This window comes from Dendropsophus ebraccatus, chromosome 3, assembly GCF_027789765.1.
Source record: "Dendropsophus ebraccatus isolate aDenEbr1 chromosome 3, aDenEbr1.pat, whole genome shotgun sequence".
Taxonomy (NCBI): domain Eukaryota; kingdom Metazoa; phylum Chordata; class Amphibia; order Anura; family Hylidae; genus Dendropsophus; species Dendropsophus ebraccatus.
The window spans coordinates 50,572,623-50,588,589 of NC_091456.1; positions in this window are offsets into that span (position 1 = coordinate 50,572,623).

Below are 15,967 nucleotides of genomic sequence, written 5' to 3' on the forward strand. Positions count from 1 at the left end.
TCTTCTATGGCCCGCAAGCCATACCTGCCCACCACTATGCTGCCCCTCCTGCCACTAATGGCCCTGCTCTAGTTTGTAAAGGGCACACATGCACTCTCCCTACCAATGCAAGGCCCAGCACTTCCTGTATAAGGCGCCTCCACCTGCTCCTTGGTGCCTAAGTAGTTCCGGTGTTCTCCATTAGCATCCAGTGTTTGACCCACACTTGTTCTCATGTCTATGGCTCTGCTTGATTCCCTTGTACAGTTTTGACCCTAAAATGTATGATATAGACCTTCAACTTTAAACCTTTTTCGCCTGCCTTGTCCCTCTAGCCTGTACCCGACTTTGCAACTTTGCTGTCCAGCCATAGCCCATGCATGGAACAAGACCTACCTTTACCGGTCCCTTTGGTGTCTTGCACTAGGGTCTTCTGGTCCACTGAGCCAAGCGCTACCCACACTGACAAACACACAAACATTACATCAGCATTCTGCAAATTATAAGAGACATGAGCTCTGCCTATATTGAATATATTGAATCACATTAGTACCCACAATGGCACTACTAGGGTAGCAACACAGTACACTCAAGTGTAGATTTTGCATAGTTAGATAACTTTGTAATGTGTGTTAATAAGTTATCTCGCCCCGTTTGCCCTCCTCCCCCCCCCCCCCCCCCCCCCGGAAGTGAAGTATACATACCCAATAACCGTTGACCACATCCTCTTCTCTCTGGCGCCATCTTGTGTTGATGTCGTCAGAGCTGGGGGCGGGCCTGGTCTTTTTCCTCCTTCGCATCTTCTAGTAAAGTGAATGGGAGAGGAAACTTACGCACTAGCAGCCTTTTCATTGGCTGAAGCACATCATCTTGCTTCCATCTTGCTCAGCTCTGATTGGCAAACCTTGCTGGAAGCCATGTGATGCGCTCCATTCAATGAAAAGGCTGCCGGTGCACAGTAGTAAATGAGCCCTATTCTGTCAGTTTTATTTCAGTAAAGATCTCTGTTAGTAAGATCTCTTTTTGTTGTCAACACATAGAGGTTTCTATTGCGTGTAAAAACGTGCAGTGAAAAAGCTATACAGGAATAGAATTATATTAAAGCGATCACACAGATAATAATCTAAGGAGAAATGTTTTGACAGAAAGCTCACCTACCAAGCCACCCATCATACTTATAATGAGAATAGAAATCTATCATCTTATGATGATGAGAAAAAATCATGGCAACATTTACCTCCATAAACAAGTGATGACAGGAGAGTTTAAAGCTAAAGGGCTTGGCACACAGTCATATGGTATTGGTAACAACTGTCTCCTCAGTGTTACAGAATGTACTGTCACCAGTTACTCTACATGTAAGTGTACAATGAACTTTTGCCATAAGTGTATTGGGTTAGTTCTAGGGTAGTTCAGTTATGGGGGTGTTTACCACTAGGCAGTGGAGGTCCTGTGCTTAGGGCAACATCTTGCAGGGAGCAGTGTCACATAACATAAAGAAAATCTCTTATTTACAAGCCTTGCTGGATTGAAGGTCAGAGGAAATATTAGCCCAGGAAGGAGTATGGTCATGGGTTTAGCTGCAAAGAAACACCGACAAAATTGAGCAAAACTGCAGAGTAGGATTCTGTGGGCTAAATTCAACTACAACAGCCTAAAAAAAACATTGAGTAGTAAGGTTACTATGGGCTGCTGACATCTCATGTAGAGATGATCGAACATCGGGACTTTTCGGGAACCTTCTCGAACCTTCCTCATTTGATTCCCAATGCCTTCCCGTTCCATGGGGAAGGTGAAGACAGCCCAAGTACTGCCTGGAAAACAGGGATACAGCTTAGGTAATAGGTACCCGGGCTGTCTCCACCTTCCTCAAGGAACGGGAAGGCACCGGGAATCAATTGATGAAGGTTCGAATTCCCAATGTTTGATCATCTCTAATCTCATGTAGCCACCTAAAAGAATAAGCTTGCCCATAGTCCTCATTTACTGCTGCTGCTGCTGAGACCAGGGCCTGCCTTTTCAACTTCTGGACACATCTTTATGATTCCTAGTGGAGGCACAAGAAGCATGAAGAGTGAGACATGGTCAATCTGAAGTCTGTATTACTCCGTGGGTCTGACACTAGGGTTTGTATTATACTGGAGGTCTGATACTGGGGCCTGTATTATACAGGGGGTCTAATGCTGGGGTCTGTTATACTGGGGGTCTGATACTGGGGTCTGTGTTATACTAGGATCTTTAATCATTATTTGCCTTTTATCAGAAATTATCTTTGAGGAATCCTGACTCTAAGGGGGGAACCTGCTAACTCTACTCCCTCCCTTAACTAAAACTGTAAAAAAGTGCTTGTGCTAGCTCCAACTCCCTCTCCTTTTTTTCTCATAACCCCACCTCCTCTAACACCTATCTCACCTGAAATACCTCCCACAGGTATTCCCGACACCTAGCTAATTTTCTTTGTCTTTACACAAAGCCCCCCAACTAAGCCCACCCACTCCACTAACTCCAGCAGCCATGTTTAGCTCCCTCGTGTTACTGAACCACTACTATCCCCCATATGCACAAATCCCTCTAGCAATCACCCGGTCGTGGTCGCAGAGACCCCCCTTATGGTTCCTCGCCGGGAGGCCCCTTACCCCAACTCGTCACTCTTTCTTGAGCTTCTTCAATGAATCAACCATCACAATATATTTGTACATGTTAATTATTTCACCTGGTGGGCTACTGTACTTCATAACACAGGGGTCAGCTCTACCATCTACCGTACAGCAGCAATGGCTTCCAGAACAGCCTCCTTCACTAAAAGGACACTTCACATCCAGCATCCGATCACGGACTCCTGCAAGTAGCTGGCTCCTGTGGACAGACACCAGCCCATGTAAAGCAGACCTGGACCTGCTCTAGTTTAGTTGTCCTTTTCATTTTACACCCTTATCCAAAATGATGCTCACTTTTTCATGTGGAATTTGACTTGTCATTTATACAGATGTAAAATGATGTTCTTGTCATGAGCCTCTAGACCTACATTAATACATCCCTTTATTTGCCTTGGCTCAGCCGTCTGTCACTCGTCATCTTAGATTACCGTTATGCAATTGTCTGTCCCAAGTCTCCTAAGTTTTACCCAGTGTTTTTCTATTTAGTATATACTCGTATTTCTACATATCGTTGCCTGGGCTCAAGTGCATAACCTTTTATTTATCCACATTAAACTTTATTTTCCATTTCACTGCCCAAGCTTCTAGCTTCCCCAGATCCCTCTGTAGTATGATATCACCTGCCCCTTACAGAGCTCAGCATCATCTGCACATATCGAAATTCTACTCTTTAACCCAGTCTACAAGGTCATTAGGAAAACATATTAAACAAAAGAGAAACAAATTAACCCTTTTGCTGAAACTACTGTCTATGTACTATACAGTATGTCTGGGCATAATATTGTGTGGACACTGGAGGTAAGTCGGCTTCATATTCAGTAGGTTCCAGTGTTGTTATGGCAGAGGGGCATAGTGAATGCCTTAAGCCCCTATTACACGGGCAAATGAGAGGAAGCAAGTGAGTCCCGACCTGCCAGGTTGCTGCCAGCGCCAGCAGCCAGCAGGTAAGAGCTGGAGCGATGGCGGCAGATTGCTGCTATTGTTATCGTAGATTTTTCAGTGTGTTGAAAGAAAACGATCAGCCGACATCGTGCATGACAGCTAACCGTTGTTTTGTATTACACAAGGCCATTATCATGTGTAATGGCCGATATCGGCTGAATATGGCTGATAATCCCTTCGTGTAATAGGGCCTTTAGTAGAGATGAGCGAACCGGGTTCGGGTTCGAGTCGATCCGAACCCGAACGATCGGCATTTGATTAGCTGGGGCTGCTGAACTTGGATAAAGCTCTAAGGTTGTCTGGAAAACATGGATACAGCCAATGACTATATCCATATTTTCCACATAGCCTTAGGGCTTTATCCAACTTCAGCAGCCCCCGCTAATCAAATGCTGAAAGTTCGGGTTCGGATGGACTCGAGCATGCTTGAGGTTTGCTCATCTCTAGCCTTTAGGCTTGCCATCTTTGAATTCCCACTAAACACTGTCGGAGGTCTGGAAATGGATGTAATAAAGTAACAGTAAAAGCACTGCATGCAGCAATAAAGCATTGCCGTCACTTAAAAGACGTTTGAAGTGTCACACATGGTTTTGATTGAACAACTTCTTTTAATATGCCCTATTACTGCATGTATGCCAGAACTGAGCCCACAGCAATTGGCCACATTATAAAGGGTTTGTCTTATACATATATACATTTTGTCACTATGAGAGCAATGTACTGTAACATTGCATCGGCTAGCTAGTATGCTCGCTGCACATTGCATGAGATGCATTTCTGAGTTCATTATCTAAGAATGGAAAGACATTTATCACCACCTATGTGAATCCACAGATAGCAGCTTCCAGATTCTTCTAAAGTATCATGCTTATATGGGATTTACAAGGGTACAGCAAAGAATATAACTTAGGAACAAGTAAAGTCAAAAGCCTTACAGTCATTAAAAATGAACCGCAAATAATCCAGAACTAAACCCTCTCTCTGACTGTCTATGAAATATGAATAGCTATGCTGCAGTGATGACAGTCGGTCAATTTTTCCATGAGTAATGGCAATGCTGTAATAAGCAACAGACTGACACATGGAATGTTCCCTTCAGACAGCAGGGACTGCAGCCATCTAAAGATTCTCACACCTCCGACCACAAGATGGACATTAACAGCTATCTCTCTAAATCTCAGATCACATATAATAGGGGATTCATACGGCCTTCGCAATTTAAGTCTGGTATGTATGCTATGCTTTGGAACAGACTAAAGTATACACCCATTGTTGGCCTGAAATAGCTCTGTAATTCTAGATATTGATTCAGTGATCTCTGTAAAGCCATTGGTAAGTACTGGATTTGAACACATTGAACAAATGACAGTTACACGTGAAACAAAGCAAAACTAAACAAAACTGTATGTGCCATTCCAGTATGAAACATCAGTGATCGGCTGTCAGATGGCTCTAACACCATATCTTCTCTCTATTTAAAACCGAATGCATTAAAAAAAGAAAAAAAAAAATCCCTCGCAATTTCACCATTTACTAACCTTTCAGTGTTTGTGGTGCTACCGCCCTTGTATCGCTGTGGAAATGGCCAAAATCTAAAGGCCGTATTACATGTAGCGATTATCGTGTAAAAGATTTGCTATAACGATCGAGCGCTAGTGATAACTAGCTATTTAGTACTGAAAAATTCTGATGTTATTACATTCACTGACTGCTGTTATAGATGATATAAATGATCATTTCTATGGTCGTTAATCGTTCCTTAGGACAACCCATACAGCATGTTTTATCTATGAACGACTTTCTAAATGAACAGATTTGCGAACGATGGGCGAAATACCAATGATAATTTTTCAAAATGTTAAAAGGTAACGATTAACGATTTTTCCGTCGTCGTTTGATCATTGGGTGTTATTACAAGGGCAGATAATTGTTCATTTTAAATGATAATCATTCATTTATAAACGATAATCGCTCTGTATAATAGGGCCTTAATTGTTGCTCTGATTCCCTCTCACTGTCATTATAACAAACATTACTAATCACTCTTTCGTTCCCCAAACCCTTCACAATTTATCCTGAATGCAGCAGCCAGGCTCATCTTTCTGTCCAGCCGCTACACCAATGCCTCTACCCTGTGCCAGTTTGACTGCATTGGTTGTCACCTAATTTAGAATACAATTTAAATTTATCACTTTTACCCACAAAGTACTCTACAGTGCTGCAGTTCCCTTAGTTTTCCTTAAGTATCCTTAAAGTGTCACTGTTGTTATAACTTTCAAAATCTACATCAACAGTAGATGTGATATAAAGCAAGTTTGCGATTTACATTCATAATTTTTTGTCAGAAATGTGCAGTAGCCTGGTGTGAACTGGGCCTGTTTTTGCTTTTGTGTGACACACCCGCTTGCTTCTCAGGTTCCAGCCATGCAGGAGTTACACTGACCACTGCCAGACATGATTGCTGCAGCTGAGCAAGGCTTTTGATTGACTTTTGCCTCTGCCTGTCCGGAACCTTGAGGATCAGAGCGCCGGTCCAATAAGGATCCGGACTGGGCTCTTAATTCTCATAAAAGAAAGCTGAGCCAGTCTCTCATTGCTGGCTATTAAGGTCCATACCATGACTCCAGCTTCCCCTGCAGCCGCTCCTATTGGTGGGGAGGCATGCAGAAGTATTTTGCTATTGTTACTGTTTTTTTAGAACATGTTCAGAGACAATGATTAGCCAACATTGAACAGAGCAACCTCACTTCCCCTCTGCAGTGTAGGCCCCCAATGAATGAGGTCATTCCGTCTTTCAGCATTCACCTGTATGAAAGTACAGTATGTGCATACAGTTGAAAATGGCCCTTCACAGTCTACTGTAGGTGTCCTGGATTGCCAGAGGGGCCACAATGAATATGGGAAGCATACAGGGGCCAAATCTGTTATTAGCCATGGTGGAACATGGATTTATCAATGTGTGGAGATGTTTGCAAATTTTAGTTTTGTCTACATGTAAAGAACAAGATTAGTTTTGGACTAAATGAAATGCTAAGTTATTTTCTTGGTGTTTTTTGTTGCGATTTTATGTGACAGACAATTATTTTATTTTTAAAACCATTCCCATAAAGCTTGATTCATCAATGCACTGCTAGGGCACAGAAAGTTGTTCCATATAACTATCTCTCTATCTGATTTTGGAAATTGGTCGCTTTATAATTTATTTCCCTTACGACAATTTAAAAAATATTGCTCAATTGAACAGAACATTTAACCTTAGTTTTATAAAAATAAAAAAAGTAAAAAAAAAAAAAGCAGAAAGTAACTACTGTATGCCAAATAGTACACATAAAAATATCGAAATGACGTGGAAGGAAATTAACAGCTTTAATTTTTATGGGGCCGTTTTTCTTTCTTTTTAAAGCAGATATTCTGTTAGTTCCCTGGCACTGACTACAATTACTTTTGCGTGCTGTGCTTGCTAATTTATATCTGCTCATAAAATGTGAAGACACATTGCTCCCTGTTCTGTGTTTTGCTATTCATAACATTTGGCTGTAAGGAGATGCAGGGTGAAAAGCAAAGGTTATGTCTTTGAAATAACTGCACAGCAAACCAAATGTTTATGTGGAGCAGTTGCAAGTTTTTAAAAAAATTGGAAAGGAAAAAGTTATGATTTGGATTTTTACAACAGTGTTAAAAAAAATGACTTTACATGACCCAATGGAATATACATAAGTAACATATACTTTTTCATCATTTTTGTCCAGAAAAGATTAAATGTCATTTTGTATATTAACAAAAAAAAAATAATTTTTTAAAATAATGTACATGTCTATTATTTCAGGACACTGTTCACTGAAAAGCATCCGGAAATAATAGCTGTTCACACAATGTAATGTGCGGCGGCTGCACATTACATTGAAGTGAATGGCTAATTGATTTGCGGGCACACCCAGCTGTGCCTGTAAGTCAGGGTCCTATTACACTGAGCGATTTTCAACGATTAACGACTAACGATAAACGATCGCAAACAAGAGTGTTTATCGTTAACCTGAAAACGTTCACCTTATTACACAGAACGATGGTCATTAGATACGATCGTTGTTATGATCGTTATTGCGATCGTTTATTCCTTCTGATCTCAGGAAAACAATGGGCAATGTGCTATTACTCTGAACGATAAGTGAAAAAATGTGGAACTTGAGCGAACGAATGTAGAATTACAGCGAACGATTAGCAAACACCGCTGCAAGTCGGCTAGGTCCTGGCAGATCACTTTCACTACATACACACAGCGGTCTGAACGACCGCTGCGTGTATGTAATTCTGCCGGCCGCTTAACCCCTTCAGCTGCCGCCCAGCTCCCGCTCCGATCCCGCTCTGTATACATTTCCTTTCCTCGCTGCACGGGGTCCTGGCGTACTGCTCTCCTGCCTGGCCAATCAGTGTGTTGCCCTGCCGCAGCCACTGATTGGCCGGGCGGGAGAGCAGTGCGTTGGGACCCCGTGCAGCGAGGACAGGTAATGTATACAGAGCGGGAGCCAGGTGACAGCTGAAGGGGTTAAGCGGCCGGCAGAATTACATACACGCAGCGGTCGTTCAGACAGCTGCGTGTATGTAGTGAAAGTGATCTTCGAGGACCTAGCCGACTCGCAGCATTAATAACATATGTGTGAAGCTGCCCTAAAGGAGATTTATCAAACATGGTGTAAAGTGAGACTGGCTCAGTTGCCCCTAGCAACCAATCAGATTCCACTTTTCATTCCTTACAGACTCTTTGGAAAATGAAAGGTGGAATCTGATTGGTTGCTAGGAGGAACTGAGCCAGTCTCACTTTACACCATGTTTGATAAATCCCCCCCTATATGGCTATCTTCCATTCGATACCATATTATAGAATGATTCCCCTTTAAAGCATTTCTAAGGGAGAATACCTCTATAATATGAAAGCATTGTACAGAAACACCTTTCTCTGTTTATGCTCATAGCTCAGCCAAGTGCATGAGGCCTTACGTGTAGGCAGAGCATTCCGATCATCCACTTTTTCTAGATATACAGGTAAATATACATACAGTATGCAGCAGCTCTGTGTGGCTTAGAGGGTAGCCCTAATTGATTTCCTCTGGGAGGTATCTGATACTGGGTTTAGGATTATGACATTCTGTTCAGTACTTGCTGCACAATGAAAACTAATGGCTGAAATGTGCAGAGCTTTGTATAACATATGTAATTACTTACATCAGCGATAACATAAAGACATAATAATGCCGCCATGTGCCTGTTAGATCCCTTCTTGGTTGTTGTGATAATGCTTCTTTCCTATACAAACTCAACCATAGGAAGCAGTAACAAGAGGAACTAGAAGAGAAAGGGTACGGTCAAACTGAGGAATAGGCGAAGCATTGCAAAGGAATGGAGGAGGAAAGTTTCCTGCTTGAAATTTCCTCTTCTTCTGCTCTGGCTTATCTGGCGCGGAATATACTCAGAATTCAAGCGGAATTCGAGTGGAAAGCGGAAATTCAAAGCCCTAATTTCTTCTGTGGGATTTCTCTAGTGGAATCCGAACAAGGAATTTACATGTCAATTCTTTGGGAGGGAAAGCAGATCTGCAGCGGAACATTGCACACATGAACAACAGAACAGGAAATCCTATTGAACACAATGGGACATTGCTCATACTTATTTTACAGGCAGAATTTCAAGCAGTTAGAGCAGAGCAATTAGAGACTTATGGTGTTTTTACACAGGGAGATTTATCTGACAGATTTTTTAAGCCAAAGCCAGGAATGGAAAAGAGTATAGATCTCAGTCTTTACTTTATGGCCTGTTCTCTGTTTATACTCTGTTCCTGATTTTGGCTTCAAAGATATGTCAGATAAATCTGTCTGTGCAAACGCACCATAACACAGCGATTTAGGAACAGAGAGGAGAGGAATGGCAGAAATTGGATGATTGACTGGCTGATTGACATTTTTTTTAATTGGGATTTTCTGATTTTTTACATTTTTAAAAAATTGCCCTACTGTAATACTCCTAGTATTGTAGCTAATATAGTTTGGGCTGTTTAATGAAATTCATTTACATTCTATTTGCGATACTTAACAAGTTTGAGCGAAAATTCATGAAGCTTGTGAAGCTCATCTCAAGTCACAGCCTTGACCTGGTTCCTACGGAGGCTAAAAGGAGGATAAAAGTTTTATAAACTATGTTATAGATTTTGCATTATGGCTAAGGTTTAGTGATGAGCAAGCATGCTCGTCCGAGCTTGATACTCATTCGAGTATTAGGGAACTCGATGGTGCTCGTTACTCACGATACTCGAGAAAATGGCATCGTCCTCTTCCTGCATCTTTGGCAGCTTTTTCTCAGCCAATCATCATGCAGGAGAGTTTTTGGAAGCTCGTAGCATCATGTGGGAATCCTACATGTCGATAGCAGCGATTGGCTGGCCAGATCGGATGACCCTGGCATATAAGTATCTGGGCCGGCGGTGCTCGCGTCAGACGCAGGCTGAAAGAGATTAGGGAGAGAGCTGCTGTCTGTCAGGGAGAGTGTTAGGGAGGGAATTAGAGTTCCTGTAGGCAGGGATACTAGAGAAAGAACTCAACAGCCCTTGTAAGGGCTTAAAATCTTTATTTTTTTGGATTACTCCAGCCTGCTGGCTGGGACTTGCAGTGCAGCTACCACAATTTTAGCTGCACACTGTGGTGATCGACTGCTGGCAGAAAGGGGACAGCAGGTGTTGCATACAGACCCCAAAGAAGTCCTCAGTTCTATTATATTTTTTTGTGGCTGGTGCTGCTGCTGCTGTTGTATATTGTATTGCTGTTACTTGTAGCACAGCTGCATAGAACCTCACTGCTGATTGTCCTTCTGTGCCTGGCATAATTTTTGGGAGGCTCACCTGCTACCGGTTCTACCTTGATCACTTTGTCCTCACTGCCATGCTGTGTCAGGCATAATTTTTGGAAGGCTCACTTGCTACCGCTTCTACCTTGATCACTCTGTCATCACCACCATGCTGTGTCTGGCATAATTTTTGAGAGGCTCACCTGCTACCACTTCTACCTTGGTCACTCTGTCCTCACTGCCATGCTGTGTCTGGCATAATTTTTGGGAGGCTTACCTGCTACTGCTTCTACCTTTGTCACTCTGTCCTCACTGCCATGCTGTGTCAGGCAATTTTTGGAAGGCTCACTTGCTACCTCACTTTTAATGGTTCCCTGTGTCCTCACTGCATCATTGTGTCAGGCTAATTTTTTAGGTGGCTCATATGCTACCTCTCTTTTAATGGTTTCCTGTGTTCTCACTGCCATGCTGTGTCAGGCTAAATTTTGGGGTGGTTCATATGCTACCTCTGTTTTATTGGTTCCCTGTAGTCTCACTGCCATGCTGTCAGGCTAAATTGTGGGGTGGTTCACATGCTACCTCTGTTTTATGGTTCCCTGTGTTCTTACTGCCATGCTGTGTCAGGCTAAATTTTAGGGTGGTTCATATGCTACCTCTGTTTTAATGGTTCCCTGTGTTCTCAGTGCCATGCTGTGTCAGGCAAAAATTTGAAGTGTTTCTAATGCTACCTCTGTTTTAATGGTTCCCGGTGTTCTAACTGCCATGCTGTTGCCCAGAATTTGGCATAATGGTGCTATTAGGCAGCCTCAGAGGCATCCATGCATGCTGCCCCTGCTGTTTACTGGCCATTTTTGTGGTGTTTCCATCATTTTCTGAGGTTGACAGGTTTTTTGCACAACCTTCCCTGGGCTGAGCTTGGGTCCCCTGAAAAAATGCTCGAGTTTTCTCATTGACTTCACTCGGGTTCGTTACTCGAAACGAGCACCCGAGTATCGGAAAATATTCGTCTTGAGTAACGAGCACCCGAGCATTTTAGTACTTGCTCATCATTACTACGGTTACATCTTTGGCTTAAAGAGGTTGTCCAAACACATAGGGTAGAGGGTAATGTATCATCTGCACAATGTTTTTGAGCAGATGATACTTTTAATTGATTGTGCAAAACTTTACGGTTGTTGTGCAAAAACTATCATTAGGCGCAAGTGCCTTGATAAGTCTTACCCAATTTTTTTATCATGATTTTTGCTGACACTAGGTTAGCTGTGCAATTTTTTGCATAAAAACTATTTAAAATTGCACATGATAGATTAGCCGAAAAAGGCAACTTAAAGAAATAACATCCCTCCTGGCGCAAAAATTGACAAATGGTGAACGTAGTGCAAACTACACAAATCTAGCTAATTCGCCTTATTGTTGTGCAAAACATTAGCCAAAAGAAGAGCGCAAACATGTTGATACACTTGTCACGGTTCAGCGCTTCCTTTACTAGGATGAGCCTATAAACTTCTGGACTAAAGCGGGGAATGGCGACTCAATGGCAGAGAAGCTTTTTATCTGAATGGTGCCTAAAGTTATTGAAGCAATGACCATATACACTACAGAATGCCTACATAGTTCAGTTCTATGTGTTAATCATTATTTAAATCGCCTGGTTTAGATCAAAGTAGCATTCAGATCCCTATCTGCAACAGTTGCTAATGATTAAAAAGAATCACAATCCCAGACGAAGTAATTTGTGCCAAGGTTTCCTACCCTCCATGGAATTTTATAAGAATATGTTTATTTATGCCACATGTAATGTCTTGAATAACAATGTCCATAATTATTCAACATATGTCCAATATATGCTTGTATATCTGGCAGAAGTGCAAGTGGTTGAAACAAGACTAAGCATACTAAATATTCACATACATAACAAACAGGGCCATACAGGCCATTGTTACTTACATGAATTGAACAATTGAGATGGTAAAACAAGCAGACAAAAAAGTTAGGAGACTAGGTAGTGCTTATGGCCACCACATATTTGCACCGCCCCTTTTTTTTCAGGGGCTGACACCTCTTAGGGCCACTTAGGGCTAGTTCACACTGAGTAAATTCTATTGGAGGGTTCACACTCCTCCGCTCTTCTCTGCTCTCCACTCAAAGAATTGACATGTCAATTCTTTGAGCGGAGAGCGGAGGATCACGAGGGGATGCGAGCCCTCTCATAGAGACACTGTTTGACACTGAGGCAGGTGGGAAATTCCTGGGAATTTACTCAGTGTGAACTGGCCCTTACCTGCTCCTGTCAATTGTAGCAGTAGGAAACAGCTTGTTAGGGACCTGGTCACGCTGGTCCTGCAGCTACACTGGAACAGCCTCCTGCAGGGCACAAAAAGGACGGGGTTTGCAATGTGTATATAGGTTCCTGTCATGAAGGAATTTTAATGTGTGCAGGAGTGCTCACACTGAAGCAGCCCCACACACATTAATGTGCCAGGAGCCTGGCTGTTGCCCACCAATAATCCCTTAAACACTGTGATCCATAGCTATTGTAGCGTTTAAGGGAGTAAGTGACAGAAACAGCACCTGCCACTGACTAATCGGAACCCTAATCATTCTCCCTGGACGGAGTAATACTTACCTCCGTCCTGTCAGATCGGCTAGCTGTAGACTACGGTAGACTCTAAATGCAGAGCGTCAATCTTACTGGTCAGTGCTATGCAATGGCAAAGATTCCCATTTACACCAATATGATACCAATAAAAACTATAGATCATGGCACAAAAAATTAAACAACAAAAAATAAAAGCATTATGGCTCTTGGAAGGTGAGGAGGAGAGTACTGCTTCACTGTGTCCTGGACATGTATGCATTAACAGCCTTTGGTCATGAAGGGTTAATAAATGTCTCAGACTCCAGGAAAAATAACAAAAAATAAAAAGTCTATTTACTCAACCTCCTCCCTTGCCCTGCCATTTGTTCTTTTCTTCCTTGTTCCTGTGACATTCTGTGCTGGCCAGAACTGCTTGTTCAGCCAGTTACTGTGTTGAGCAGGCACTTTTGCCCTCTAAATGAGCGACCTCTTGAATACGTTCATCCACAGCTACAACGCGGAACAATTATTTTCCCTAAAACGCTGTCACTTTTGCTTTTTCAGCTCCATATATTTAGTTTATAAATAGAAATGAGCCAACCTCGAGTATGCTCTAGTCAATCCGAACCCGATCGTTCAACATTTGATAAGCCGTGGCTGCTGAAGTTGGATAAAGCTCTAAGGTTGTCTGGAAAACATGGATATAGTCATTGGCTGTATCCATGTTGTCCACATAGCCTTAGGGCTTTATCCAACTTCAGCAGCCACCGCTAACCAAATGCCAAACGATGGGGTTCGGATCGACTCGAGCATCCTCAAGGTTCGCTCATCTCTATTTATAAACTCTGCATCAACATCTAAAACCCAATATCTGTCTCTTGTACCAATTTAATTTTATTGTATAGCTGTCTTAGCATTAATACAATGCTTCTTAACGTTACCTTCACTGTTTTACCACTTACATTGACTGGTCAACATCACATATGCATTTACATTGGTTAGCCTATTAACATTTATTGCTGCTTATTCCTATCTTTATTCTTTTCAACTTTGGCTGGGTTCACTATACGTTTTTTTATTTCATCCGTTTTCACAAAAAATGGATACAAAACGGATGGAAAAACAGATGCATTTGTGTGCATCAATTTTGATCCGTTTTCCTTTTGACTTCCATTGTTAAAAAAAAAAAATACTAATGCATCTGTTTTTATATGCAAACATAGTGACTTCCAATTGAATTGCATTGTTAAAAAAAAAATGGATCATAGTGCATCAAAAACTATCTTTGATCCATTTTTTTTTTATAATGGAAGTCAAAGGAAAAAACGGATGCACCCAAATGCATCTGTTTTTCCATCCATTTTTTCATCCGTTTTTTTGTAAAACGGATGGAAAAAATGTAGTGTGAACCCAGCTTTATTCATATTTTATAAAATGCACCTAAAGGGGTTGGCCACTTTATAGTAAAATAGTTCAGTGTACAGTATTAATAATTGTATTCACTGTATATACTGACAGCAGCTCCCTGTGTACCCCACAGAGATAAAATTAGACTCCTTTCCTCCAGGCTGTGCTGTCCTGCTCTGTGGTGAGTCAGTCCATAGATGGCCAACATAGAGGAGCATGTGACCATGCCCCGCCCTTTAATCTGCAACAGTCCCACCGTCTGTGGATTTTTGTTTCTTTGTTTAAAAAGAAAATTTAGACTATTGCTTTGTATAAATAAAATAAAAAACGGATTGTTTATTGACTTCTTTTTTTTGCAAGGAATAATAATGCAGGTTAAGATAAGCAATTGCTTGTTTGAGTCTTTATGTTTTCTTTTCACTTAACCCATGTTTAAAAAAAAAACACTTTAAGTAGAAGGTTCAATGGCTCATAAAACACAAGTAAGCACATACCCATAGGGATACAAGGATGATTTCTTTATACAAGCATCTTGAGTCTGTTTGCGTCCCATGTTTCTACTTTCTTCATGGGTATTGCTCAATGCAATATCATCCTCGTTGCACTGCCTATGTCTAAGTGCTTATCACTTTAGTTCTAGGTTCTGCTTCTGATGAGTTTCGGGCTTTCTTACAAATAGTTTAAATAGTATTCTTACAATAATTGCTTCACAGTACAACAGCTACAGTGATAGGGCGTGATTCTTGCCAGGTCCAGTTTTATGAAACCCAAAGAAAGGAAATGATATAACATAGATATATATATCAATTATGCAAAAAAAACTTTATTGGGGATACTTAGAATAAAAAAAAAAATCAAACGTATGCATTCTCAAAGCAAAAAGAAATGGGTGCTGGTTAGTAACAGAAAGGTAAAAGAAATATTACCAAATAACTGTAAAATAACGTTGTACCCATATACCCAATGCGGGTTTTGCACTCCCATGCTCCATCAAGAAATGCTTAGCTACAGGGTGGTCACTGTACTGTACCGTACTGTATTTATATAGTCACATAACTAATCAACTTCAAATAATTAATATGTATATATATATATATATATATATATATATATATATTAGCAGTCCAAAGAGATGTGTAAGGAACCATTGGATTCTCTGCATCACAAGGCCTGGGCTGACAATCTGCAGGCTGACACAGTGAGCAGAAGCTACTTCTCCCAATGCTAAGGGCCTCTTCCCTGGGCCTGCTTCCCCTCCTGATCACACACTCCTTACCTTTCCTCACAAGAGGAGATTGTTGAGATGAGGGGAGGAGCTGAGGGGGAGTTCTACCTTCTATGTCAGATTGTTATATAAATTTGTTATTTATTTCTATTTAAAAATCTTCAGTGTTCCAGTGCTTATCAGCTGCTGTATGTCCTGCAGAAAGTGGTGTTTTTTTCCTGTCTGACACAGTGCTCTCTGCTGCCATCTCTGTCCATGTCAGGAACTGTCCAGAGCAGGAAAGGTTTCCTATGGGGATTTGCTACTGCTCTGGACAGTTCCTGTCACGGACAGAAGACCTGCTGTGGC